At 39.5% G+C, this 27,136-nt stretch overlaps 1 long non-coding RNA gene across 1 annotated transcript in view; it reads right to left on the bottom strand.

Annotated features, from left to right (window-relative positions):
* LOC117243897 overlaps positions 1 to 25,828 on the bottom strand; it is a 41,372-nt gene extending 15,544 nt beyond the window's left edge. The window contains exons 1-2 of the long non-coding RNA XR_004495910.1: positions 25,572 to 25,828; positions 24,541 to 24,678 (exon numbers count right to left, since the gene is read on the bottom strand). This is a non-coding gene — a long non-coding RNA (uncharacterized LOC117243897). The remainder of the gene's footprint in view (positions 1 to 24,540; positions 24,679 to 25,571) is intronic.
* Between the last annotated feature and the right edge of the window lie 1,308 nt (positions 25,829 to 27,136).

Genomic DNA, 27,136 nt, shown 5'->3' with positions numbered 1-27,136 from the left:
ATTAGGAAAGTAACGGGATAAATATCCTTCAAAGGTTATTCTCAATTTCCCTATATTTTCTTTTGCCTTCAAGTGGAAAAGTAAAAATCAGTATGCACAAAAGGATTCTGTTACAAAAGTCTTAAAGCAAATACTTAAAGGACTAGAGAGGGATGCAGCGTATTATAATAGTTCCAGATGTTGATGGATTAAAAGAGGAAAAAGAAACCCAGCCAGCAACTCAGAAATTACTCATTCTAGGACAGGAATCTACTGACTTCCTTTCTCTCCAAAAAGGCAGGTAATAAAATCTGTTCATTTTGCTCCTGACAACGATTATAATTGTAGTTTGCAACCAAGACAGCTGAAATCATTAGTCCTCCACTAGCGAACTGAAGTGGCTCAGCCTGTCTTGGCACAGTCACATGTATTTAGTTTAGATAAATCATACTTTAGAGGCTTATGAAATCCAGCTATTTGAGAATACTCCTAGCAGTTCTACACGCTCACTGGACTGGTTTGCCAGCACAAGGAGAACTGTACTTCATAACCTTTGAGCAGAGGCTGAGTAGGAGAACTCCACTGGGCATCTGCCCACAGAACCTGCATTCCTCTGCCTTCAAAGACTGATTTGGATCTGTCTTCTCAGGTTTGAGGGTTTTTTTTTCCCAAATGCTGGTGGCCTACTCTTCAGCACCTATCTCTACGGACAGCTTTCCAAAATTAACACGTTGTCTAGGAGCTCCCCATAAAGTCACAAAACCACCTACTGAACTTCAAGCTCCTTAGGTTGTTGCCCATGCATTCCTCAAAATAACAATTTATGAATATTTTATCAACTTTAATGGAAGCAAAAAATTGTATCATGGATCACTAAAAAATATATATTTAATATATATTAAAATTCTCCAAAGTGTTTTAATTACCTTCCTTAATGAACAGTTGCTCTTATCTCTTTACTAATATGTAGGTTCTTTTTAATTACCATGTCTGTAACAGCACTTTTCCATTACATGGGCACAGACATGACATAAAATTAGAAATATGAATTACTTTCAATTAAGCAAAGTGAATCAGTTTAAATCTGAAAGCAGAGAACATTCTGGCAGTAGCAGTTGTGCAGATGGGGAGGCACTTCAGCAAGCTCTGGGATGTCTGAGGACTTGATTCTGGAGACAAACCACTTCTATTGCCAAGAGCTAACCCTAGTCAAGGCAGACTGTGGTGTCCACAGAACCAAAAAGCTGACACAGGACAATTTATCAATGTTCCTCCTCACAATTTCAATCCTTTTAGAAGTGCTGGACACTTTTTGGCACAACAAAGATGTAAATTGAATTTTGTTGCTAGCAGTCCCAGTCTGCTGTTTGATTAGAGTAACTGACTTCAGTCAGATTACACCCAGGTCCTTCCAGGAGAACACTGCATTACCACTTTCACCAATAATTTCAATATGGAAAATAAGTAGGACAGTGAAGTCATGCTTCAAATTCATATTACTTGCATTTTTTCTATTTTTTTTTAAATAAGCTTGCAAGATTGATAGCTACTTCAGCTTAAACAGTCACATATAAATCAAGTCATAGCAGCACTCAGCACCAAAACCTTTGGCAACAGAATGATCTGTTGCTTGCATACCACACACATTAAGTACTTGCAAGTGCTCTAAGATTTCATGCATTTTTGACAGCATGTAAAAACCTTGTCTATAGCTACTATCATCAGTTCTCAGCAGTTCAATTTGATCGGAACCAGTCTGTAGAAAACAAGGAGGCAAATAGTAGGTATGCGCAAAAATCAAATCCCTCAAGCTCTGACTGCCACACTGCTGTTTGTAGCTTAATCTCTTCTCCAGAATCAGTTAAAACACACCAATCATAAACTGCATGAATGATGAAACTCCCATCTGGAACATCTAGTGTTCAGGAGTATTTTCACAGGTATACATGTAAGAGCAAAAACTTCAAATGACCAAGTTCTCCATAAAACACTACCAGAAGCCAGATGATAAATGTCTAAGTGAGATTAAGGTGTAAGGGTTCTGGGGAGAAAGGAAGGCTGCTGAGTTGGTTTGTGATTTTGAGGCTTGGGAATTTTTGGGGGGTTTGTTTGTTTGTTTTTAATTCTGAAAGTTTTCTTGGTCAGGACACTGACAAACCTCACCTCTAAAATTAGCTTCTATTGTCACAACACTAATATTTATGGTCACAGACCTGGTTGAGCTCCCTACTTAAAAATGCAGAATGCTTCCACACAAGAATGCAGGTAATTTGGAAGCTTTCCTATGTCTCACTATGTTCCAAGTCTATGAAAGATTTTGTTTCTGGATTCAGAATCTCTTTGTCCCATAGGACAAGTCCCAGGGTAACAGGGCTTCAGGACTTCATCACTGACCTGTTTTATCTGAGAGGTAAACTTCCAACCTTTCTATCAGCAAGGTGGATTTACAGCCTGGTTAGGAAACCTTTTTATAAAACCAGTTTAGTCACTTCCTTCAGTGCATATATTTGACCCATAAGCACGTTTTTAGGTCAAGGGGTCTTCATAGTTATCCTCAATACCAGCACTTTTTAACCATACACTAGTAATTTAACTGCCTATTTCCAGCTCCCAGAAAGCATCCCTGCAAGGCAGCTGGAGTTCTCACGCCACTGGACTAGCTCCTTCAACAGAGAAATAACAGCTTCCAGGTAGAGAGGAAAAAAAGGAAACCAAGAGCCAAGTCATACCATGCCGCAACCTGCCACCATGGTCTCATCAAAGAGAGCAGCATTAAAAATTACAAAGAGTCTTTTTCCTTTCCAAGCCCAGATGGCAAATAGGTAAGAGAAAGTTTGCATGCTTTCTCACAGAAGCAGCACCCTACAAGCAGCACACCTGAGCATGCTTTCTTCACTATTCACTTTCAAAACACCTAAAGACGTTAATTTCATTCTTATCATGAGGTATTGTGCATATATTTATATGTTGTGGGGTTATTACTCTGCAGTCTCTTTGATACTTCCTCTATGTGCATTTTTGTTTGAAGACATCAGTTCTTTTAAAAAAACTATTGGAAAGCTACCCTGTTGACTAGAATTCAAAAATATACAGGCCCATTTCTCAAAGAGACCCATTAAGAGTATTAATGTTCGACCCAATGAGAGCAGTAGTGATGAAAATGCATTTGAAGTTTAAGCTGACTTCAGGGACCTAAAAAAGCCCTACATGGAAAGCATGTTTCTGCACGCCTATGTAGTCTATAGTTGCCATTCTGATACTGTACAAAAGCAGCTATGTTATGCTGGCAAAGTTCCCTGTGAGCTCAGAGCCCAGGTTTCATCAGAGCATTATCTGCCATCCTCTGAAAGGCAATAAAAGTTTAGATGCTTAGTAGCATCTTCCCTGACTTGCATGAAAAGATGCCAAGCAAATACTGATGATAAAAGGTATACTCTTACAGAAGCTAAATCATAGCAGAAACTTAAAATAAGGCTCTAATTACCCAAGCCTATTGCAACTGTTGTTGTTTGGTAAGTTATGGAGAAATCACAGCATCAGTTAAACCACTAGACATTTTAATAGCAACTTCAGAGTTCAAAATTCTCTTAAGATATATCTGGTTTTAATTTTAAAAAAAGCTACAGAACATGATTCCCCAAAGACTGCAGGGCATTTAGAGTCACCATTATACACAAGTTCTTGGAACAGACACTTATGGACAGTAGTTTCATGCCTCAAACCCAATACAGGTGCAGTACAAAAGGTACAAACCATGTTATTGTGTGAGGATTAACCCCAAAGCTTTGATATTAATAGGAGTTTACCGTCCTGGAAAACAATGGATTTGATGAAAGCAGCCTTCATCAGAGCTCTTCAGTAACATGTTGGTCATCCAAAAACCATTCTTCAGAACAGTCAGTTTCATCTGATTCTACTTCAGCAAAGATATGGATGGTTGAAATAAATAAATAATATATATTAAATAATATAATAAATAATATTTAAATTAATAAATTTAAATATTAAAAAATAATTTTAAAAATTGACTGCCCTCTTCAGATTGTCAACACTCATACAACATTGTTTCAAATTAAAGCAAAAGAAAACATTGCAGAGGAACATCTCTCTGCTGAAGCATATTGCAAATCACAATAGTTTCAGCCCAGCCTGAAGCAGCCTGCCAAGAACCCCACAAGACACTTTCTTTGTCAGATGGGTAAGGTTCAAAGTCAGGAAGCAAGAGAGCTCGCTCCTGACTGAGTTGGGAGGCACGTGAATGTGAGCTGCTGACACAACAGGCAGCAGAGAAGAAATTTCACCTTGTGGGTGAGGATTCAAGACTGTTGTCTTTATTTTCTTCCCACCCCCACCTATAGTATCCAAACACTCACCCTGCTCTGTAGGAATATTGGTTGTCCTTCCAACATCTAAATTCAGTGCAGACAGTCAAAAGAAAGACATGTCATATAGTCTGTAAGGGTCAAAAAATTCCTTACCTCTGAAATAAAATTTTCCAACTGTAAGTGTCAGATAGCAAAGGATTCTTTATCTTCATTGGCCACACAAGTACTTCTGCACATCTGAATTTGTCTAGTGTCAGCTGTAAGCTACTTGCTTGTTATGTTTCACTCCATTATTCCATAATCCATTTAATCTGTCATTGCTCAGTGTTGCTGATTAAAGAGGCCAATCCCATATTTCTCCTCCATATTTTGGCCATTCATTCCCACTATCTCCATTGCATCAGTATTACCCAAATAACTGAGTAAGCTGAAAGCTAAATAATTGTTTGGTTTGTGCAGGTTAGGAAACTCATCTGGCAACAAACTACCTCAGTTTCACCCAGGAAGCACAAAAACCAGAGCTGGCATAAGGGAGAGGCAGAAATAAGCAAATAGATGACAGTGGGAATGCCCTTTTCAGCAGACACATTGAATTATGCCAGATAAAACAGATCAAGGAACTACAGTACTAATCTGTGAAATTAATCAGTGTAACACCTCAGTTTGGGAAGGATAGAGAATTCTCTGTTAATAGAACACTAAATCAGGACTAGGTGTCCTAAACCATCTGCTTAGCTTCTTCAAAAGATGCTGAGAAAACACCTGGGTAAAATACTCCCGTTTGTTACAGTGCAGTGATAGCATTCTAATGATCTCTTCTGGCTTTTAAACCCATGCAACTTATGTGAGAACAGTATTACCCTTTTCCAAACACACTGGTATATCAGAAATTTATCAACCCCCTAACAAATTATTTACATTTCTTAAGAAAGAATTTGCACCTCTTATGCATTAGTTTAATCCGTGCTATGAATACCTTAAGAGCAGTTAGTAGCCTTCTGCATTAATTCACAGAAAATCGTCTTCCTTCCTCAGTAAGTGGGGGCAGGGGAAAGGAAAAAGAGTATCTACAATTACAGCACAGCTCTTTCATTTCCCAGTGCATACAAAATCTTAACTGCAGCCACAACTCCAACTTGAGCACAGGATGAACTTTTCATTTAGCCAAAAGACTCTCAATTCATGACCATGGGGTCTAGATAAAGATAGACAATGCTTTTACATTTCTGCATCCAGTTTGATGGTAAAAGTAGGTGTGAGGGCTGATTTATTTAGAAAACATAGATCTTCAGTCAAAAATGGTACTTAATGTCTTTAGAATCCAATCGGTTTTATATGGAACTGCACACTTCCTTCTGTATTGAGTTTTACTAAGATTCTTAAATATATTATAATTAAAAGCTGATTAAAATGACAATTTACTGACATTTTGTCACTAAGGAGGGGAAAAAGGGGGAATTAAGAAAAAAAAAAATCAAGACTAAATAAAAATGTTTTACAGGTTTTCACTGCCTCCTGCTGGCCTCGAGGTCAATGTTTTCGCAGGCATATGGTGCCAGGGTGCTTGCCATTATTTTGCTCAGGTTGCCACCAAGACAGATTCTCACAATCAAGCCCAGAGAGAAAGGATCACACAGTGGGCTTCCAGCTCCCAGGCTGAGCACTGAGCAATAAGCACCAAGGTGCAGCGCTCTTGATCTCACCTCCCAAGCACATGGCTGGGTGATCAAACAGGCCTTTGATCCAGCTGCTTTTGGCACATCGAGTTTGAAAGCAGGATAAAGGCTGAAGAGCTACTCCCACGGCTCAAGACCCATTATCTAGTGGGGTTTCAGAACTCCTGCTTTGCTCTGATGCAGCCTCACAGGCTGACATGCCTTGGCAGCCACGGTTCCTCTCTCAACGCCGGGCTCGAGATGCCATCGAGGCACCGGCACAAGGGTGACATAAAAAGCAGCCTGTCCTGGGCTGCTCCAGCTAGCCCAAGTACAGCATGGTATTGATGCTTGCACAGCACAAACCATCTCTGCTGAAGTTAGCTCCGAAATTCACTCAGCTCTGTGCCTCTGTGCACTATCAGGGAATGAGTTTTTATCGCTCTCCCTCACACACACACACACCCTTTAACAGGTATCCCACAGGCGCTGCTGCTGTACAAGAAGATTCAGGTTCCTAAATTTCAAAGAATTCACAGCCAGTACTTAGCACACATCATCACAAGTGCTAGCTCTTAATGCTTCATTTCAAAGGTCTTAAATGTTAAATTCTGCTATAAATCATCCCCTCTGGCAAACTTCAAACATCAATAGACTCCTCAAAAGCATCTGGTTAAGTTGTGGGTTGAGCATAAAGTTTTATTCAAACCACAAAGGCCTATAGGAAAAGGAGAATTGAAAATAAATAAATAAAACCCAACCAACCAAACCCCTAAAATAATTGGCTTTGCCACCTGCACATAAATCCTAAGGAGTTCAGCAGGAATACCCAGTACTTCTTCACAAAGCATATTCAGGATTGCAATTCCAATTTGAAAGTTCATGATGCCAAGGCCATTTGAAAGCTGTGCTTGAGTTATTTAGCTCATTTATTTTTAAACCGTACAATTAGTTTGATGCTCAAGATACCCCTAAAAACTCTTAAAGAACCTGACTGCAAGAAGATACCTCCTGGTCTATTACAAATCCTAAGAAACATGTGGGGTGCCTCATGAAGAAATCTGAAAAAACAGTTTCTTCCTCAATATGCAGCTTCCCACTTGAACTCAGTCCTTCAGACAACAATTTTCCCTTTCACACTTCCAAAAGCTTTCCAGGTTCTCTGAGATATGCCAAGTTCAATCTTTGAATTCCTGAAAAGTCATTAATATTAGGGCAGACATGGTATTTCCTTTATTGATTCTGTGACATAAATGCAGAGCCATGATATTTCTAGCAAAAAGTGAAACTCCTGCCTTCCACAGCCACAGAATTCTACCACCCCTCTTCCCTTGATGGACACATGAAGAGGACTTTTGTGAACAGTATCACAGCCAGATGATCACTGTATAGTTTCTCTTATTTTCTTTTCCAGATCCTGTTTTCTCAAGCTGTGATACCACCAAGTGCCACCCTATTTCTGGTTTGGGCATTTTGGTTTTTGTTTCTGAGGTTTTATAAAATGAAGGATCAAGGCCTAGAGGAATGCCAAGAGTTTTCCTAAAGCAGTTGTTGCTGTAAGTACAATTTTCAGCATGTCAACTTCATTCTATGACCACTCATTAATTAGAGTGAAATATGAAACAAAACGTTACATTCTCACCTCAGGCTGGTGGGATGTAAATATTTTATATATTAAGATACATATGCATGACTTAATATGCAAGTCTGTGTGTTACACAATCTGGTCTACGGGTGTAAGTCTTCTGCAGTTAGGAAAGCATAAGACATCATTTAACACACCTCCCTGACACCACAGTCATGAATTACTCCAAAGTATTGAATACAACACATTGCTTTGGACCAGGACAGTAGACTGAAGATACACGAAACAAACACACCAAAACATAAGTTCTGCAGTGCTCACACACATCATATACACAGAAAAAAGAGCTTCAAAAGCTGCCCTTGGCCAAAACAACTTTGTTGTCTGCATTCATAGGGCTTCTCATTTCATGTTTTGTTAGTGTGCATTTTATTTCTAAGCTCCAATATCCTAAACAAATTATTTGTTTTCAAACAACTGAGTTAAATTCCGCTCTACTTATGTGCTCTCCATCCTCCCTACACCTGAGAAAAATCAATTCAGTCCTTCAATTTTTTTATCGCTTCTGATTAATCATAAGCTAAATGTTACTATTTACAGAAGATCAAGCAGAACTCAAAGTTAAGTATGAGCCTATAGCAAGTGCTTGTTCTTTCCAAGAGCATCCCAGCCAACAGGACTTATGAGGTACATACCTGCTAGTTATAAGTGTACAGGGGCTTCTTCTAAATATTAATACCTTACTTAATCTTAAACATTTAGGAAGAAAAAAAAAATCTTTAACTATTAGGCAAAATGCAGAAACTTCACCTCAAAAGATAATTCAATCAGACTTGCCACTATGCAATCTATTTGCAGTATCTCTGTAACTATGCAGCTGCAAGCATATGAGCCCTTACCAACACAAAGGCAAAGATTGGGAAACTAAAAATGGAAGTCTGCTCTGAAATAAAGGGTTATATATACAGGATTTTTTTCCATCTTGATTCTGAGTTTTATCCAAAAGAGAAAGATCGGTCCCTTATTTCTTATTTATCACAATCCTGCAGGAGCACTATCCCCTGTGGCATGTGGGTATATTCTCCAAGCACAAAGAGGAAATAGTCCAGAGAATTTAATTCATCTCAGTATCTTTAGCTGTCCAAAAGTCAGCATTTAATCTAAACTAGACATCTAGGCTGCCTCAACAGAGAGAGCAGCATCTCCAGACGGTGACTCATCTCACCATAAAACTATTTCAGCTGAGGTGGGGGGAACAACTTGCAGAGGTACCTGGAGAGCATAATCACTCTTCCCCCACCAGAAAGGGACCATCCTATGAGCATTCCCAAACACCTAAAGAGCATCACGGAATCACCACGTGTCCACGTGGCTCTATGTCACAACACAAGGTGTTTACACCTGAGGAGGATTAAAACTAGGTAGCTGAGGGGCTGACATCACCCCCATCACAACAGAACACCACACACAGGCACTATAAAGCCACCCTAAGAGCTCATGCTATCAGACCACACAGTATTCTGGCCGTAGATGGATTGTTGCTTCTTTGTAGGATAGCTTAGGACTGTTTGCCTAGACCACAATCATCACTGCAATTTCTGACGCAGAGGTTACAAAACCTTGTTCACAGAGCCTTCTAAAGCAGCAGAGTTCTCTGGTAGCTTGGTTATTTGGCTTTCCAGTTGCAGAAGAGCATGAACACCATGGATTGCTGTTGGCCAATAAACAAGCCTCTCACCAGTCTTTAGAGCCATTAAGAACCTGCAGCTGCCAGCACAGCTCTCTCCAGACATCCAGCTGCAATGAGAGCTCCTGTTTAAGGTGCTCTCTTCTGGAAGGTTCCTTTTCCACACCACATTCTGTACCCTGTGGCCTGAACAGATAGTTTTTCCTCCAGTGAGCTCATTCCATGTACAGACCAGAATTTGACATTCTGATCCATTTAGCAAAAGATACATTATCCCCAAATTTCACCTTCTCATCCTGAAGCCTTATTTCTGAAACTGCTGCTATGATCTGCAATTAGCAAATGTCTGTATCTGCTGAGGAATTTCTTACACAAACTACCCCAAACACAGACAGCAAACAGAAGGAGTGCTCTAAAGGACATTTAAATGAAACCATGATCATTGGGTAAACCTGGCCTCTCAGAAGGAAAGCAATGAAATATAAACCACATGTCACTGTTCAAAATTGACATAGCTCAATAGCACCTGAACAGCACTGCCAGACTGAAGCTTTCATTTTCACCTACAGAAGCATGCAGATTTCAGAGTGTGGAATTAGTCTTTTACAACAGCATTTGACAGCTCTGTGATAGTCCAGCTTCTTAAATGTCAAGAATCTCTACCATCTAGGAGGAACTGATGCAACAAGGATTCTGACATCCCCCAGGGAGGATGAGCTAGGGTTTCAGATGCATCTGAGGTGAAAAAGGTGACTTTCAGCAGGTTGCAATGTTGCTATTGCTAAAAATTTTGTCTTTCAGCAATATGCAGGAGACATGTTCCACAAGTACAGTTCTCAAATTAAACAAAAATATGGGGAAAGAAACAAAACCCCAATTTTATAGACATTTACATCATGTTTCCAAGGGGTCCTTCAAGATCAAAGGCAGAAGTCAGATGCACCATTTGAACAGCAAGCTCAGTACAGGCTTCAAAGCTCAGAAAGCCAGAAGTTGCCCAACTGGAAGTTAAATTTGATTTATTCAGCAGCATTGGACTGGGAGGGGCACAGCAGCTACTCTGTATTTCACAATGGAAACCCTTCTTTATTCATTCTGCCTAATTATATACTGACACTGGAAAATTACATTATGAGGGCAGTAACTTCTCTAAATAATTGTCACTCAAAGACATTCTGTAATGCTTTGTGATGTCTCCCAAAGCAGGCTATTTGAAAACTGGAGACAGTTTTATGCCAGAACAATTGGTTCATATATGATTGAGGCATTTTTTTTTTTCTACAGCTTCACATTATAAAAGCAGCTGCAACACCTGTTGGCCTAAGACATCTCATGTGTGTTTCATTTATCTGTTGTATCAGCCACGGGAAACCTGGCCCCAACACTAAAACTGACATTAAGAAAATGGCCAGACTTAAGAGCACTTGTCTTTGGCTTGACTGGAGTTAACAGAATGTTTTTCAAAGAAACCAGACAAAAGTTGCATTTTAAGTCTCAAGAGCTTGGGTCTTATCTTGCAGTTTAATAATGGAGCAGAACTAATACAAAGTCACTTGACTGCTTGGACTGGCCTTCAAGAGCTGGCCACGATGTTCATGGTTCACCAGTCAGATAGGAAAAAAGCAGGAGGTTGGGTGGGTTCATCTGGGAAAAGATGGGTTTAAGGAATGGACACAGCCAGCCACTGAGGTTTCAAAGACCACTAATAATACAGCAACTAAATTACTTTACAATGATATTTCAAGATTTACATGCTAGAGAAACTGACCTAGTCAAATTTTCAAGGTTATCCACCACTGGATATTCTGATCTCTACTCTGAATGAAGGAATGAATGCAGAGCAAAGACCCTGAAATATCACCTGTATGTTTGAATACTCAGATTTTTCAAGATCAGCCCTTAATTCTGGAAAGCATCCAACAAGAATTGAAAGAGTAGAAGAGTCAACCACCCTCAGTCTTTCAAATCATAGGATTACATCTAATAAGCCTTAGGATGCCTAGTTCTAGTTAGTCACTGACTTTAATGTTTCAGTGGTAGCATTCATGCACTATTATATATAGCAACTACTCTGTCAAGGCTGCCTTGAAATGTGTTTTCAAAGGAAAGGAGAAGTAAAAAGCCTGCACTTACTCTTGCTTGTAATACTATCCTTCTGCTGCTATTCCAGATTTGAAGGTGACAAGAGAATGCATCTGAAAGGTATTGTGGCAAAATAAAAGCACAGCCATTTAAAAGCAAATAAAGATGCAGTTACCTGCTTTTACTAGTGCTCATTATTCAGATTTAGACTCCTCCAAAAACACTATATAGGTGAACACTAGCCTCACACATGGAGACAAGGGTTTGTCTCTATACATATATAAAGCTTGTGTATAGGCATACACATACACTCTTTTGGTAAGCTTCAACTTCTTTTAGAGTAAGATTTCCAGACCCTATCACCTCAATTATTTTTTTTTTTAAATGGTGCATAAAATGCTGTGGCCCAAGTTGACATTCTTAGCTTTCCCTCATGAAATTATCCTTTAAATAAAACCTTTTTATCCCACGCTGCACATCACAATTCTCCTTGGTCCCCATGACACACAATGATGCTCCAGCAATACTCTGAGCACGGTGTGATAATACATTGGCACAGGCCCTTGAAAGAACAAACAAAGCAGAGTAAGCATACTTTCTGCTTACTTGCATGGGAAGATTAGCTCAGTACTAGATCTTCTGGCTGTGGTGACTAATTGTGGTTTGCTCATCTGTGCAGATTTGCTAAGGAAGTTCCTGGTAGGCACTAGACATTGGGACTGCTTAACACCAAACATGAACTGTGATTATTCCAGTGTGCAGTTTGATCCCATATGATCCCACACAGACTAAACACCTAGTGACTTCAGATGAAAGTTTACCTCAATTGCATGTTTCTGGCCGTTTACCTCAATTGCATGTTTCTGGCCAGCATTTGTCCTCAAGCACAACTGTAAAACATGGTAAAAGTGAAGCTGCAAAAGACATAGGCTAAAGATGAAGACAATTCTATCAACCTTTATTTGGTACTTTTTTTTTTGCAGATGATAAAAAGGATTCTGCACACATGAGACAGAAAGAATAATCAAACCTGCAGAATAAAATATTTTACATGCCCATACCTTTTTGCAGATAACTTACTGATACTCATTTCAGCCATTGCTCTCTTTGTGTAATATTCCCTGGTTTAATTACTGAGAATAGAAAACTTCTGATTACCCTGCATTAGGGGAATCACAGCAAAATGCAGCTGCTTTATGGTCAGTTTTCCATTTCTATCATCTCTCTGAGCATCTGTGCACAATGTTAGTGATTATGAGTTGTACCATTCATTCCCCAGCAGGAGAAACAGTGCCAGAAATTCTGCTGTGTGTTTTGCTTGGCAAAAAATAGAAATCCCACTGGAAAAAGAAAAGGGAATGAAAGCAGGAGGAAAAAAAGCAGGTACCCGAGTCTGTTGCCTTTTTTTGTTTGTTTGTTTCGTTCAGAACAAGTTTCCAAGTGCAAGCAGGTGAAAACAAGTCCTGCACAGTTCCAATACTATGACAGAACAATAGGAGGATTTAAGTGTGGCCATACACTGTGATATGGCCTGACTCTCACAAGTTGACAGACATTTCTGGTTAATTTTACTCTTTTCCCCAGTCTTCAAAATAATTGAACATTGGAGTAGAAATCAAAGAACATATGTTTTTCCATCAGACTTACAGTTTTGAAAAGATCTGAGGATTCATTTTGAATTTATGTCAGAGAACTTCAAACAAAGAAAATATTTTTGGACCATAGTGCCTAGCAATGAAACTACCTAGCGACGGATAATGGAAAAAATATCTCTTTTTTTTTTTAAATCAGAGTAAGGCAGTTATCATGTAACAGCTTCTTATGCTACCTTTTATAGTAATTGGAAAGATATTTCAGTAAAAACAGAATTGATTTTTTTTTTCCTGTTTTAGTAGATTTTAAGAAGATTTTGGAGAAAGAAAATTTTCAGAGACCCTATCTGATCATTTATGGATTTACAATTACCCTCTAATGCCTCCCTAAAGCCAATGACCCTTCACTTTAAAAATTTACTAAGAGCCCTATGGTGATGGATGTAGCATACAACAACAGACCCAAGTCTTCCTTTTTTCATATAAAAGAGTTTTCAACAGAAGTTAAAGCTCTCTGTGTAGAGTTCTCTGATTAAATGGCCCACCAATGAACATTCTTCTTCCAGCCAGCAGCAATTTTAGATTTCCTTGCAGCATATTATCTTTCTTAAAGATTCTGGTATGTTTGTTTCCATGCTTCCATTCAAACTCAGGGCAGCAGTGGGACAGCAGATTTCAAGCCTGCACACCCTGGCATCCTATGGGTCTGCCCTCACAGGATCAGTGCATTAAAAAACACAAAAACAAACAAATAAAATCAAACTGTTAAAAATTCAGCTCAATGGAATCCACCCTCTGGTGCCATAGAAGGACAGTAAAGTCACCAGGGAGTGTCAGGTCAGCATGGCCAGGCAGCAAACCCCGTGGGTATGAGAGTGCATAGCGAACCACGGTGCCCTGATTTGTACCTGGATTTAAAGGAGCATTCACACAGGTTCAGAACAGGGCAACTGAAATGACAGCATAAAGACACAATTGACTTCTGGCCTCCCCACAGGAAAAGCCTGGCCAACCTCAAGGATAAGAGGACTCAGTGTTTAGTCTTTTTAATTAGCTGTTTTTCCTCAGTACCCTTTTAATTATTTTTACACGGTACCCGCTAGGGAGGCTGCATGGAATTCATTTTTCTTTAGGGAAGAGAGATCCTGGGGCCCCTGGCAGCATCATTCTAGTTTGCTTTCTCTGAGACTGGTCTCTTTACCAGTTGAATCAGCAGGACCATGGGAGTTAATAAGCAGCTGGCCAGATGGTGCCTGTCCAAAGGTGTTGGCTTTGTAGACAACTGGAACTTCTCTTTGGGAATAAAATCAGTGATACAGGAGAGCCAGCCTGCATTTCAATCAAGTACAAGCAGGCAGACTATTAGTGGAGATAATTACCTTGTCTATTTTTTCCCTCCTCCTTCCCCCTCCCCACCCCCCCTTCCCAAAACCGGTACATACAGACCTGGAGAGTGAGACACAAAGGATTGCCAGGGTTAAAAAGAACATTCTTCCAAACACCATAACCAGAAAGCTAAGTGTTATTTATTCAGATGCAGAGTTGAACAATTACACCCCCACTGCTGAGTTAATACTTATTAAATAACAAAATGGCATGCAACAATAAAATCTTTTGATACCAAAAAAAAAAAGTTAAAGACATACTCTCTTGGTTTTGCTAATCAGGCCACTCTTGTGGCCTTGTGACCATTGTCACAAAGGTACTTCAAGTGCTGACAATGCAGCCCTGACCATGCCACCAACTATGCTACTAACATCAACATCACATCCACATTCCAATATGGAAATGTTTCAGTGCAGCTCAGGCCTGAAGGAAGAATCTACCGACACATCGAAACACACAAAGTCACCGAGTTTAATTTCACATCAGAGAAACATCTACACTGTTACAAAACAACTTTTCTGCCAGAGAATTAAGTAAATAGCATGAGACTGTTGATTTTTTCTCCTCAGAGAAATATGAGAGTTAAGATAGTAAACAGGAGCCCGAGCTTGTTTTCCTTTTTTACCCCACACACAGCACTACCACAAACTAGTCACTTCTTCTGTAGCCCCTTCTCTACCCCTCTGGAAGGTAGAACACCGGCTATTTTAGTGTGGTGCCTTTGGGATACGGACCCTAATGACCCTCAGAAATCGGTGTTACCAAGAAACTCAGTACTGGTGCTCCGATACAGAATTGGAATAAGGACTTGCATGAACTCTCTTTACTCCTTTCTGGAAAAAAGGTGGAACTAATTTGCTGTTCCAGAAAGTTCCCTCTGCCTGCAAACACATGCTTTCTTACAGAAAGGTGCTTCTTTAGGCAACACTAGGATCGCTTCCAGCTATCCCACTGACACCACTCCACAAAAGGTGTGTGAATTTGGAGAGATTACAGGTGAGTTCCCTCGGAGCTGCAGCCATCAATCCTACAGTGCATAAGCCCCTTCTTTCCATCCCATAGCACAGCCACCTAAGCTTGCTAAACTTGTGCTGCTATTAAGAAAATAGATCAATGAAATAGTCGGAATGTTTGTTCCTCTCAAGTAGTGGGAAGCAATTAACTGCTCTTTACTACCTGAAAGAGCTTCTGGAGTTAGAAGCTTCTGGGCAAGAGCAAGTTCTCTGAAAACAGACTGTTCTGACAGTATTGAGGCCAACAGAGGAACGCAACTCATTCCAAATTCACATTGTTTCCTGCTCCATCATGTATTTAAGTTCCCACATGCAGAGCCTGACTGCAGTACACAGACCTTTCTAGGAGGAAAAGAAAAAAGATGAAGAAAAAAAGGCTCTCTCCTCAAGTATCTTGGTGAATAGATCCATTGCACAGAAATCCAGATTATTCATAAATCCTAATTTAAAAGGATTAATTTTTTTTTTGCACATTAGTAGGCCAATATGAATAGCCTTTTCAGAATCCTCACTGACAAATGCAAACGGAAAGCTGCTTTGTAGTCCCCATGTTTCTCATGCAAGATTCATACTAGGTAAACAATCAAATTATCAACATTTCATTGTGTCCAAAACTGCCACCAGCTAGAATAGACTTACAGAGAATGTTCCTACACTGAATGCAGAAAATATTTTCTGCAATGTCAAGTAAATCCTCCATTCAGATGACCTATGAATAGCAGCATTTGTGAAAAGCACAAAACCAGAAAAACCACTAGCACACTTTTCTATGCTTTCATGCCCTGACACTTCTCTCACCATATTATCCTCCTTTCCCATCTGTGTAATGCCAATCACAGTATAAAAATTTGACTGTAGATAGATCCTCAGAGTCCACATAACAGAAGTTTTGCATGACTGCATTAATTTCTAAGTTACAAATCTGTGATTTGTCTTCCTCCTTCCCAACTCTCACAAATGGACATCATATGTTCCCTAATGTCATTCTCTCCATTTAAAAATCCCATACAGATTTATCTGCTGACTTTCTGTTTGCAGCTATATCCCTAACATAATGGGTCATGGCCTTTAAATAAAATTAAAACACTAGGAAAAAAAAAATCACACTGAGAAAAGTATGAAAAAGATAAAAAGACCCTGTAGTAAGATGTATTCATCAGCCCCTCATCACCTGCAGTGCTCTTTTCCTAGCACTTGAGTTATTCCACTACTTTAAAAGCAATATGGATGCAGACAAACAGGCTTGTATCTTTATGTAATTAAGTAAATGTCTCTGCTTTGGTGATGCACTCTGCCATAACATACAAAGAGCACAACAGGATTAATCTGCCACCTCTGACACTTTGTTCATTATAAAACCATTGACTCAGATTGATTCAGGTGAGAAGGGCCTCAAGAAGCCTGTTATACAACCAATCACTCATAAAGGTCAGCGAGAATCAAAGCAGCTTACTCAGTTGAGTTTTGAAAGCCTCCAGCAATGGAGGGCCTCCAAGCAATCTATTCCATTTCCTGACTGTTCTCTCAAGGAAAGTGATTTTCCTCCAAGGCAGTCCATGATATTGGTTCTCACACACTTCCTATATCTATGCAGATATTTGCTCCAAGAGGACTCCCTCCATGCTTTTCCCACAGAGTGAAGATAGGTTGAGGAGCCTGCAGTTCACTGTATCACACTTTTAACCTTTCCTGGAGATAGGTACAACATGCGGCTTTGCCCAGGAATTGGGGCTCTTCCCTGATCTCCATGACTGTTCAAAGACATTTGTACAGACATGAACCAGCTCTCTCAGCAGTCTTGAATGCAGCCTGTTTTGTCCCATTGTCTTGCATGGGTCAAGTTCTCCCAAGTACTCCCTTGCACAGTCTTTGCCTTTGATGGGGCTCAGTGTCCTTCTTGTACTCCTCCCTTAGGAACAGAGGCCTGTGAAACCTCACTAGTGAGGACTGAGGCACAAGAGACACAAGAAGCTCAGGCTTACCTCTGCTACTAATTCACACATCCCACTCAGAAACAAACCCCATCCTTGTCCCAGAGCCCTGTGGCTATTCATGCACACTCTATCCTTGTCCCAAAACTTGTGGCTAGTCTCAGTACACTCAGCATACCCTGGAGTACCACTAGTGCTCAGATGGATATGCAGCAGGAGGTGACAGTCAAAAAGACAGACAAGCTTCAGCAGACTCTCCATGCCATCCCAAATCTGAGCACTGGTAAGCAACAAACCCACAAAGGCTTCACATCAGTGCGGAAGATAGGTGCCTCCATCCCACACACGAGAGATTCTCCAGCAACTATCACCCTCCTCTTTCTCTTTGTGCAGAAACACAGATAAATTAAGCTGTGTCTGACACCTCCCCCAAAGGCCATATTTTCAGGGCACAGCACCTGTTCTGTAACTACAGCATTAGCCTGCTGCAGGTGCAGAATTTCAAGGCTTTGGGAGAGCATTCCAGAATAGTAGAGAAGATAAACAACTGATTAAGTAAAAGAACTATTTGTCTTAATACAACTGCTGCTCAAAAAGAACCCAAAACAACAACTTCCTGTTTGTGTATGTAAAACTCAAAGGATAAAAGTATTTGCTCAATTAAAAGACAAAACATATGCACAATTCTTACACAATGAGCAACTCTGCAAGGACAATAATATACATAATATAAGATTCCCCCACCTGAACAAGTTTCAGCAATCTCTCTTCAAGTTCCAAGCTTTCCATTTAGGAAAAGCATTTCCCTCCCTCTTGCACCAAGTCATACACAATTGGTTTGTTGCATCTCAACAGCCCCCTTCAGAGCAACACCAGTACAATCATTTTGTTTGCAATGAATTTCCATGGGTAAAACAGACTAGAACAAAGCAAACACTCTGCAGTTGGAAACAGGAATTCAATCACACAACTCAGTCCACCATGGTTATGTTTAGTATTGAAGCTTTTGCCAGAACAACAGTGATACCTCACATTACCACCACCATTAACCATGACCAATATTACATAAAAATAAATTATTTTAAATACACCATTTTATACCAGACCACAAGCACCAGAATTTTACACCAGATCTGGTTGTATTATAGACCAGAACTAGTTTCCAGAATTCTAGGAATGAAACTTCACAGAACTATGCTTTCACAGCCTTTACTTCATGCAGTAATGCCCACTGCCCTATCTCCCAGTGACATTGAAGCATTCCTGATGCTTTCTAACTAGCCACAACAACCAGTGAAAAACAGATTTCATTGCAAGTTCCTCCACTAAACTGCAGACTCGTTACATGCTCATGTAAACAAGCTGTGGAATTTTAACTACCTGTTATCCAAGGCAAAGGTGACATTTTAAGGGCAAAATAATTACACGCAATTGAGCCCTTTTCCCTATGCCTATTCATAGGATCATTTAGAAGGCAGTGTGTACTGGGTCTGGCTGAGATGGAGTTAATTCTCCCCACAGCAGCCCTCAAAGAGCTGTGCTCTGGATTGGTTGCTGGAAAGGTGCTGCTGATAACCCCATGTTTTGGCTCTGCTGAGCAGGGCTGGCACAGCATCAGTGCAGTCTCCCCAAAATTCACCAGTAGGCTGGATGTGGGAGGTATCTTGTGGGGGGGACACAGCCAGGACAGCTGACCTAAACTGACCACAGGGATATTCCATGCTATATGAGGTCAGCTCAGATTTAAAAGCTAAATTAAAAGGGGAGGAAATGGCAGGGGAATATTTATTATTTACAGCATTTTCCTTTCAGAGCAACTGCTTCCTGGGAAGTGACAGAACATCACTTGCTAATGGGAAGTAGAGAATAAAATAATTTGGTCTGGGTTTTTTTTAACCTTTTCTTGCACATGCACAGTCTTCACTTTTTCTTTATTAAAATGCCTTTACCTTGACCTACAAGGGTTCATCTTATTGTCTCCTCTCTGTTCTGCTGCAAAGGGGAGTGATGGAGCAGCTTGGCAGGTACCTGGTGTCAAGCCAAGGCCAACCCACTGCACAACACTAAGTTAGACAGCATCACTTCAGTAGTTTTGTAGTCTACTTATGCAGCTAAAATTACATAGGCCCAAGGCATCTGAAATGGCCAGAGTAAACCAGCAGAATGGCCCAAAAGGTCAAAGGTCTGGTCTGAAACTGAAGGCCATGTAAGACAACCATTGGTATGGCATTTTCAGCTAAAGCACAGACTAGAAGGATTCTGTTTATCTGTTTGTATATCAGTTTCAACCTGTACAGGAATATCAATTACTTTTCAAGGATAGCCCTCACCTTGTTATTTCAAAAGTGAGGAGCGATAGCAGCATATGCTGATTTTCTTATCTTTCTCACATAAAGTCACAATTTAAAATAAGCACTAACCTTGCATCTCACAGAGAAAAGGACATTTATTCATCAGAATTTTTAAAGGTGTGAAATTGAATTTAATAATAATAATAACAGGTATATTAAATAACAAAGCTTTAGAAAATATACGTAATTAGGTGAGAACATGGTCATTTAAGCAGATATTTCTATTGAATCTTTGCTAGACTCCATGCTTGTCACTGAATTAGATGTTGTCCCATGGTATGCATTATAAATGAGGCAATTCATTTCATGAGGTTTATAACCAGTGACTGGAATTATAATCAACAATATATATTAGTGCCTTCTAATATCTACAATATTTTGGAGCTTATTATGAGTTCATGCTAGTTGCATGTGACAGTAACTCCCCTGTCTTTGTACAGACTCCTGATTTATGCTGGGGTACACACAAATGAAGTCTTCAAATTTATATGAAATATTTTAGTGCTTAACTATGTTTTTAATGTACACAGTATTGTATGCCTTAAAGTACCAAGTACCTTTTGCATACTACAAGGCATTTGCCAAAAACAAAGAAGTGGGATTACTTTTGTTTTTAAATGGCTATCATCATTTACAAACTGCAATCCTTCCATTTGCATAAAGCTGAAGGTCATTTACTCCCTTAGCCCCCAGAAACAGCAAAGGAATGAGACTACTCTCTTTTTCGTTTTTGAAGCTACATGCTGCAATACATGCAGCAGTCCTGTCTCTCTTCTGCAAGTTTGATTAAAAAAGATAAAATACATCTTTTCCTAAACCTACCATTGAATCATGCCAAGAAGTTTTTCCCACTTCTCTCAGCAGGAAATACCCCCACCTCCAACAGCTGTAATCATTTAAAATGCATCACAGTAATCTTATCCCATAGGTATCTACTGAAATTTTCTACCATACGTATCAGATGCATTCTCCAGTCACATGTCAAAGAAATAGTAAAATTATACCTTAAGTGCCACAAAAGCATGAAGAAAGAATTTCTGCAAAGTCAGAATCCCTACAGAAACTTGCTGCAGGTGGGAATTGTTTTATGTGCAACATTTAGACATTGGGTCTCATCTAAAGTTAGAGAAAAGTAGGGTTTCTTATTGACAGGAAATGCCAGACTCAGGACAAGTGAGACTAAAATATGGAAGTATTAGCCTCTATACAAACCAGAAATGTAAAGAGAGACCCGGTCATATTGCCCAGGGAAGACCCGCAGTCCAGAATCTCAGTGAAATTAAGCCTTGCTAACTTTTCTTCTCCTCCTTAAATATCTGCTACTATATTGAGTGATATTCTCAGTTTTCTTGCTCAGATACATAGGCTCCCCATACCTACAGCTTTCAATCAGCATCATTATGCATACTGTCCCAGAATCACTGACCTTTGAAACTCTTCCCAGGTTTGCCATTGCTTAAATCCTGCCTCTGAGATCTCCAAGGTCCCTTCTATAGAGACAAGGCCAAACCCATGTGAAACCCAATCTCATCTGGTTCCTGGCATGGGAGCATAAAACATGGAAATTCTAGTTGAGCTACCCAATCCAACAGCTCTGCAGAACTTGCCATTCCCAAGAGAGCCTGCTTAGCAGGTTAGCTGCACTGTGGCACGATCTGGAATCCTGACAAGCAGAGCGCCACAAGACTGATGATGCAAGGCTTTCAAGATACTCAGCTCGAAGGCAGAACTAAGAAGTAGAAAATTCTGACCTTAACACCACGAGAGTTCACGTCAATCCTATCTCAGATTCTGCTGAATGGAAATCCCACTGCTCTAAAAACGTCACAAAGAAAACATTCCTGGCTTAAGAAGGTAACATTCCTCTGAACACATCCAGTTTCTTCTGTTTATCTCTAAATATTTGTCCACACTCAGCAGCATCTTGGCTCAGCATGTCATTTTCTGGACATTGATGCACTAGGTTGATTAGAAGAGAGACAGAAACAAACTTTTGCTAACAGGAAAACTTTTCCAAAAAATAACGAAGGATGGAGCTGAGCTTCAAATGCTCTGTTCAACTAAGCTCCAGCCAAAGCTTTCAGGTACAAAACTGGTTATTTCACGCAGCTGTGAAACAAGGAACAACAAGAACAACATTCAACAGTTACTTGGGGATTATAAGAAATCCAGCATGTTTCAACCATTAATCATATTCTTACTAAAGTGCTCAATACAACACCTTACTGTGAAAGCTGGAAGCATGGGGAATCCTAACTTCTGAAGAATATTTTGACTTGATGGGATATAAAAATAGTTCTACAACTAAGCAAAGTATAGCAGAACCACATACACTCAAAGAGCTGATTTCTACTATTGCAAGTAATTATATTGTCTAGGCCACTGAAATATCATGTTCAAACTCTTAGCTAGAAAAAGACATTGATTTGGATTCTCATCACAATAAGCATAAATCTAGTTTCAGTTTCTAAGCACTGAAGCCAGAGTTCCTGCATAGCAGCACCAAAGCAGCACAAGTGTACCACTATCCTACCAAAATTCTTTAACCTCTCCTGTCTTGAAAGCTACAGTTGAGAAATAAAAATAAACCACTCCATAATCACATAGTAGAATCCATAATAATGTCAACATTTCACACTGAGAATCTGAAGGGCAAGACTTACTCAGCATGAAGACAAAGGCAGAAAAACTTATACTACCAGGAGAAGATACACAAGACAGAAGGCTCAGCACATCCGTTTCATATGTGGAGGCAAGGTGTAGAAAGAATAAACATTTCTGGTTTTTTTAAAAGCTTTGCAGCAAGTCCATGATCAGTCTGAAACAGGATGAATATAAAAACACTGAAACTTCATACTTAAAATAAAAATGCAAGGTCAGTTGATCAGGAAAACACAGAAGGTGTTAAGCCATGAGCCAAGAAAAACACTCTCTTTCAAGCCAGAGATCTAGGAGGAAAAAGAGAAAAAAAAATGAGTGGGTGAGAAGCCACTGTAAAAAGTGAATAGCAACACAAAAACATTAATATCTTTGCCTTAAAAAGATTTTACAGCATGATCACTGGCATTCACCAAAAGGAAAAAAAAAGAAAAATATCACTCTAGAGTCATAAATAAATTGCTTAGACATCAACTGAGGTGAAGGCCTTTTTGAAGAATACAAAAAAGGCCAAAGGCTATAGACTTGTCACATCAAACCAGGGAAAGTGGCCATAGAAAATGGACTAATAAACAATAAGTAAAGAAAAAGCATGAGGTACTCTTTCACGTGACTTTCTGACTTGGACAGAAATGCCAAAGGACTTAGAGAAAAGGGATTTAATTCTTTGTAGACCACTATGTTTGGATATTTCTGATGTCTCTTTGTTTGCTTCCTCCTTGAAACCTTCCACCTCCAACTTGTATTATTTACCCTTACCCACACTGACATCTGTCAGCTGGGTTCTCAGAGCAATTTAACTGGTTTGTCCTCAACTGGCCAGTCATGCTCAAAAGGACACCACTGTTCCCCAAGTTCCTCAGCTATTCCCTAGGCACAAACACAGCTATTCACTCACCACATTCATATGTGGCTGCTGCTGCACTGTGCTTGATTCTCCACTACAGATTTCCAGGAAGCAATCTCACAGCTGAGCAATCATGACTCCCAGCGCAATAAAGTGCCACACTTGGCTCCCTTCAACAGATAGTGCCTTCTCCACAGCATCTTGAGAACAAGCAAGGATGTTCTTCATATGAAACATGCATGGAGAAATGGACCACCAATGCACATCCTAGAGCCTGTATTTTTTTAAGTTTTACTCTTTGCCCCTTAAAACAGAAACCAGCAGGAGAGCATTTAACAGCATTTGAAACATGAAAAGCAGCAGATTTTATATGGTTTGCAAAAGTCACAGAAATGCAGATATTTTGCCTCACACAGGAAACCTATTTGTGCTAAAAGAGCTACAGAATAAGCTAGTCTCAAAATGTACACTGAAAGCAAGTTTGCTGGTTTCAGTACTCACAGGCCCTATAAATGAGATTCTGTTCTTGATACCTGGAATTGAAAATACAAGCCACTGTAAGACTTGCAGTCATAAGAATGCATTATAGGAGAAGAGACTGGTGTTCTGGCAGAGGTATCTGATATGATATGAAACTTCTAAATTAGTAAAGAAGTTCAAATCATCCCATACAGTAAAATAGCATTCAGAAGCCCCCCATAAGAAAAACTGTACACAGTGAACTACTTTTGACTGTACAAGATAAAAGCTTCTTTTTAAACTTTTTACAAAACTTCTTTTTCTTCTGAAACTCCTTTCAAAATACTCTTGAACTGGTTAAGAATCCTCCTCAAGTCCCAGATGCAGAGTTAATGTAGAAGATTTTCTCTTCAGCTGTTATTATGCAGAACATAAGGATCCAAGTAAGGTTTTTTAACCTTTCCATGGAATAGGAGTCTCTATCACTCTGTATCCATTTCAGGAATATGATTCTGCAAATAAGCCTGTGAATACCTATCTCCATTCAGATGAATAGTGACAGTGAAGTCCTGTAACACAGGAAGGTATGTCTTTCTAAACCAGGAAGGGGAAATAGGGCTACTGCAGTCACCATACATATTTGCCTTGAGTGTTTTAAGTAAAAGACAAGGCTGTATTGAGACATGCCTTTCATAACTACATTCAAAGAACTGTTGCTTTGATCCAAGTCTGTCCTGTACAGCTCCCACTACTTGCATATCCAAGTTCCTGGTGATACACAGAAACAGCACAGATCCCTTTCCCTGTGTCAGACTCAGATGAGTTTTTTGAGGTGGTGGAACCCAGCAGCATTCTTCATTGGTTTCCCACTCTCTGAAAAGTGGGACTTGATTGATTTTCTACAGCATCAGGAAAGGATATAACACAAACAGTACTTCTTCAACTGGAGTGCCCTGTGCTCTCCCACTTACAAACATTCAGGTCACTTACCTCTCAGGTATTTGTGTAGATCTAGAAGAAGAGGGCTTCTGATTTTGTAAGCCCATGCACAGGGTACAGAGTTCATCAGCAGCCATAGGGCAAGATCACACACTTTTAAATGAAGGCCAAACACTAATTCTGTTCTCACTGTGGTAAAATAAAAAAAAAAAAAACAAAAACAAAAAACAAAAAAACCCAAAAAAACAACCAAAACCACCCAAACAAAGAAACAAACAAAAAAAAAAACACCAGAAAAAAAAAACCTCCCTTCATTGATTTCACAATGTTTCCAATTATAGCCTTTCATTCTATTATCTGCCTCCAGTCCCAAAAAGTATATCAATCACATTTGATAGTATCTGCACAAAATTTTAAGGGCTGCAGAGACCTTTTTAGTGATTTTCAGATAGACATCTGCAATGAACACAGACAATCACCTCCCCCTGAGTTAGGCCAACTGAGCTCTCCAATATTACCCAGGTTATTGCTACCATGAGAAGAAGGCCTAAAGCCTGTAAAAGAGACTCCAGGATTTCCTTGGATTCCAAAAACACTCTCAGGAATTTTGTCATAGTTTCATATTTTATTACTACAATCTTAATTTGGAATAAGCAAGACCAATAGCATAACTACAAAATCTCTATATTCTAAATACCGTGCTAACAATTGGCCTGCGTTACAAGATTAACTTCCTAGAAATATCCAGCATAACACTGAATTGTATGCATTCCAAAACCCAAGGAAACCCCAAATCCATCATAAAAGACACATATTCTAATGCATATCATCCAATATGAAATGTATTTGCAATACTTGGCTTTTTCTTCAGAATTAGGAGGTGGGTTATGTATCAAATACTACAAAACAAACAGAACAATTTTTTGAAACACAGTAAAATAAAGTTTAACAGCTTCAAAACTGGAAGAACATGGGCCCTTTCCTTAAACACTCCTGTTGTTGTAATAGAACAGGTTGTACTACGCTATTAAAAAACAAATTTGGATTTTACAAACCAATCTTTCCTGAAATTTATTACTTACCTTCTTTTTCATGTGAATTCTGGAGTTTCTAAAACAGCCCTTATTCTGCTGCTATAGTAGTGAGTACTCTCACTTACATGTAAAGGTCTGAACTCTACAGTTTTCACAAAGCTACTGGTGAGATAAACCCATAGCTGACTAGAACTTCTGCTGCAGTAAGACAAGCACCATCTACCCCAGAAAGTAACAGAAATTAAATCAGAACTAATTTAAGGACACAACAGAGAGGGGAATCACAAAGGTGCTTAAAACATTGGTTTGCCCTTCACCGTGTTTGGTGAACTGCGTTGCAGAGGTTTTTAATGAGGATTGATGACCAGCTGGGGTTAATGGCCCTCAGCTGCACCTCAGGCCATTAACTCCTCCCTATCAGTTATTAATCCCCAGGAAGTACCCTCTACCTCTCTCCTTATTGCTTAATCATAAGTAGTAAGAGATGATCAACCAGTCAAGATCCTGGTGTGGTGGGAGTGCTCCTGTTCCTGCCTTTTCACACAGCATGTCTTGTGCTTTAGAGCAAACTATTTAGATATTATCACACTGAGGTCACAAAAGGATGAAGAAACACATGTGACAGTGAGAAAATAAACATTTTATATCTGCTGACTGCATTTCACATTTCTTCTTTAGAATAAACATAATATTTATAGCTTGTATACTTTGTGAAATTACACAAATCTGTTTGCAGTCCCACTGCTATTAGACTACTGGGGGCTCTTTTCTTTGCAGCTCTAGAGCATATGATGGGGCCAGTGCTCTTATTACTGCTGATTTTAAAGCAAGAAAGTATCAAGCAGATGTTGTTAAATTATAGCCTGAGAAGTAAAAGCCCCATGGTTAGACCAAGACACTGCACCCAAGAGGCGTGTGGAAGTACAGAATCACAGGGCTGGAGCACTGTGCTTTCCTTTGGAAAATGCACTGCTCAAAGGAAAGTCAATCCATCCCTACTCCTGCTTTTCCCTACCCATTGAAGCAGTGGTTTGGCCCAGTCTCAACCCCATAGGTCAGCAGAGGATGATCAGAGAATTTGTGCCTGGAGCAAATATAAAAGTAAGAACACTACCTTTATGTTTTAATTCTGTTCAGAGAAAGACTCCAGTGGAAATGGATTTGGCTGAAACAGGGAAGTGGAATTCGTATGATAAAACATCCTATGGACAAAAATTATTTAGTCTTTCTTTACTGTTTGCACTCCAGACTTAAAATTTCTGAGAACATGCCTAAGAATCAGAACATATATAAGGAACATCCTTTTATTCATACCTGATGAGTTCCCCCACTCTGAAGATCACCATCAATAAATGCTTAAAAATATTTAGAGAACAGGTAGTACCTCAAACCCCAAAGGCTACAAACTGTTGATTACTATTATGCTCTTTAAAGGGAATAAGATCAACATTGAGCTTCAGATCAAAATATAGGTCTTTCTAGGTCACATTTACCAATGATCCATGGGGACATAAATCAATTACATATTTTATTTGTACACAAATCATAAATTAAATGGATGTTCTGCTACCCTACTAAAATGTAATTATCTACAAACATATACAACACTTTTT

Source organism: Parus major, chromosome 2, assembly GCF_001522545.3.
Source record: "Parus major isolate Abel chromosome 2, Parus_major1.1, whole genome shotgun sequence".
Classification (NCBI taxonomy): Eukaryota; Metazoa; Chordata; class Aves; order Passeriformes; family Paridae; genus Parus; species Parus major.
Note: the sequence above shows the minus strand (reverse complement) of the source record. Positions and strands in the feature narration are given on the sequence as shown.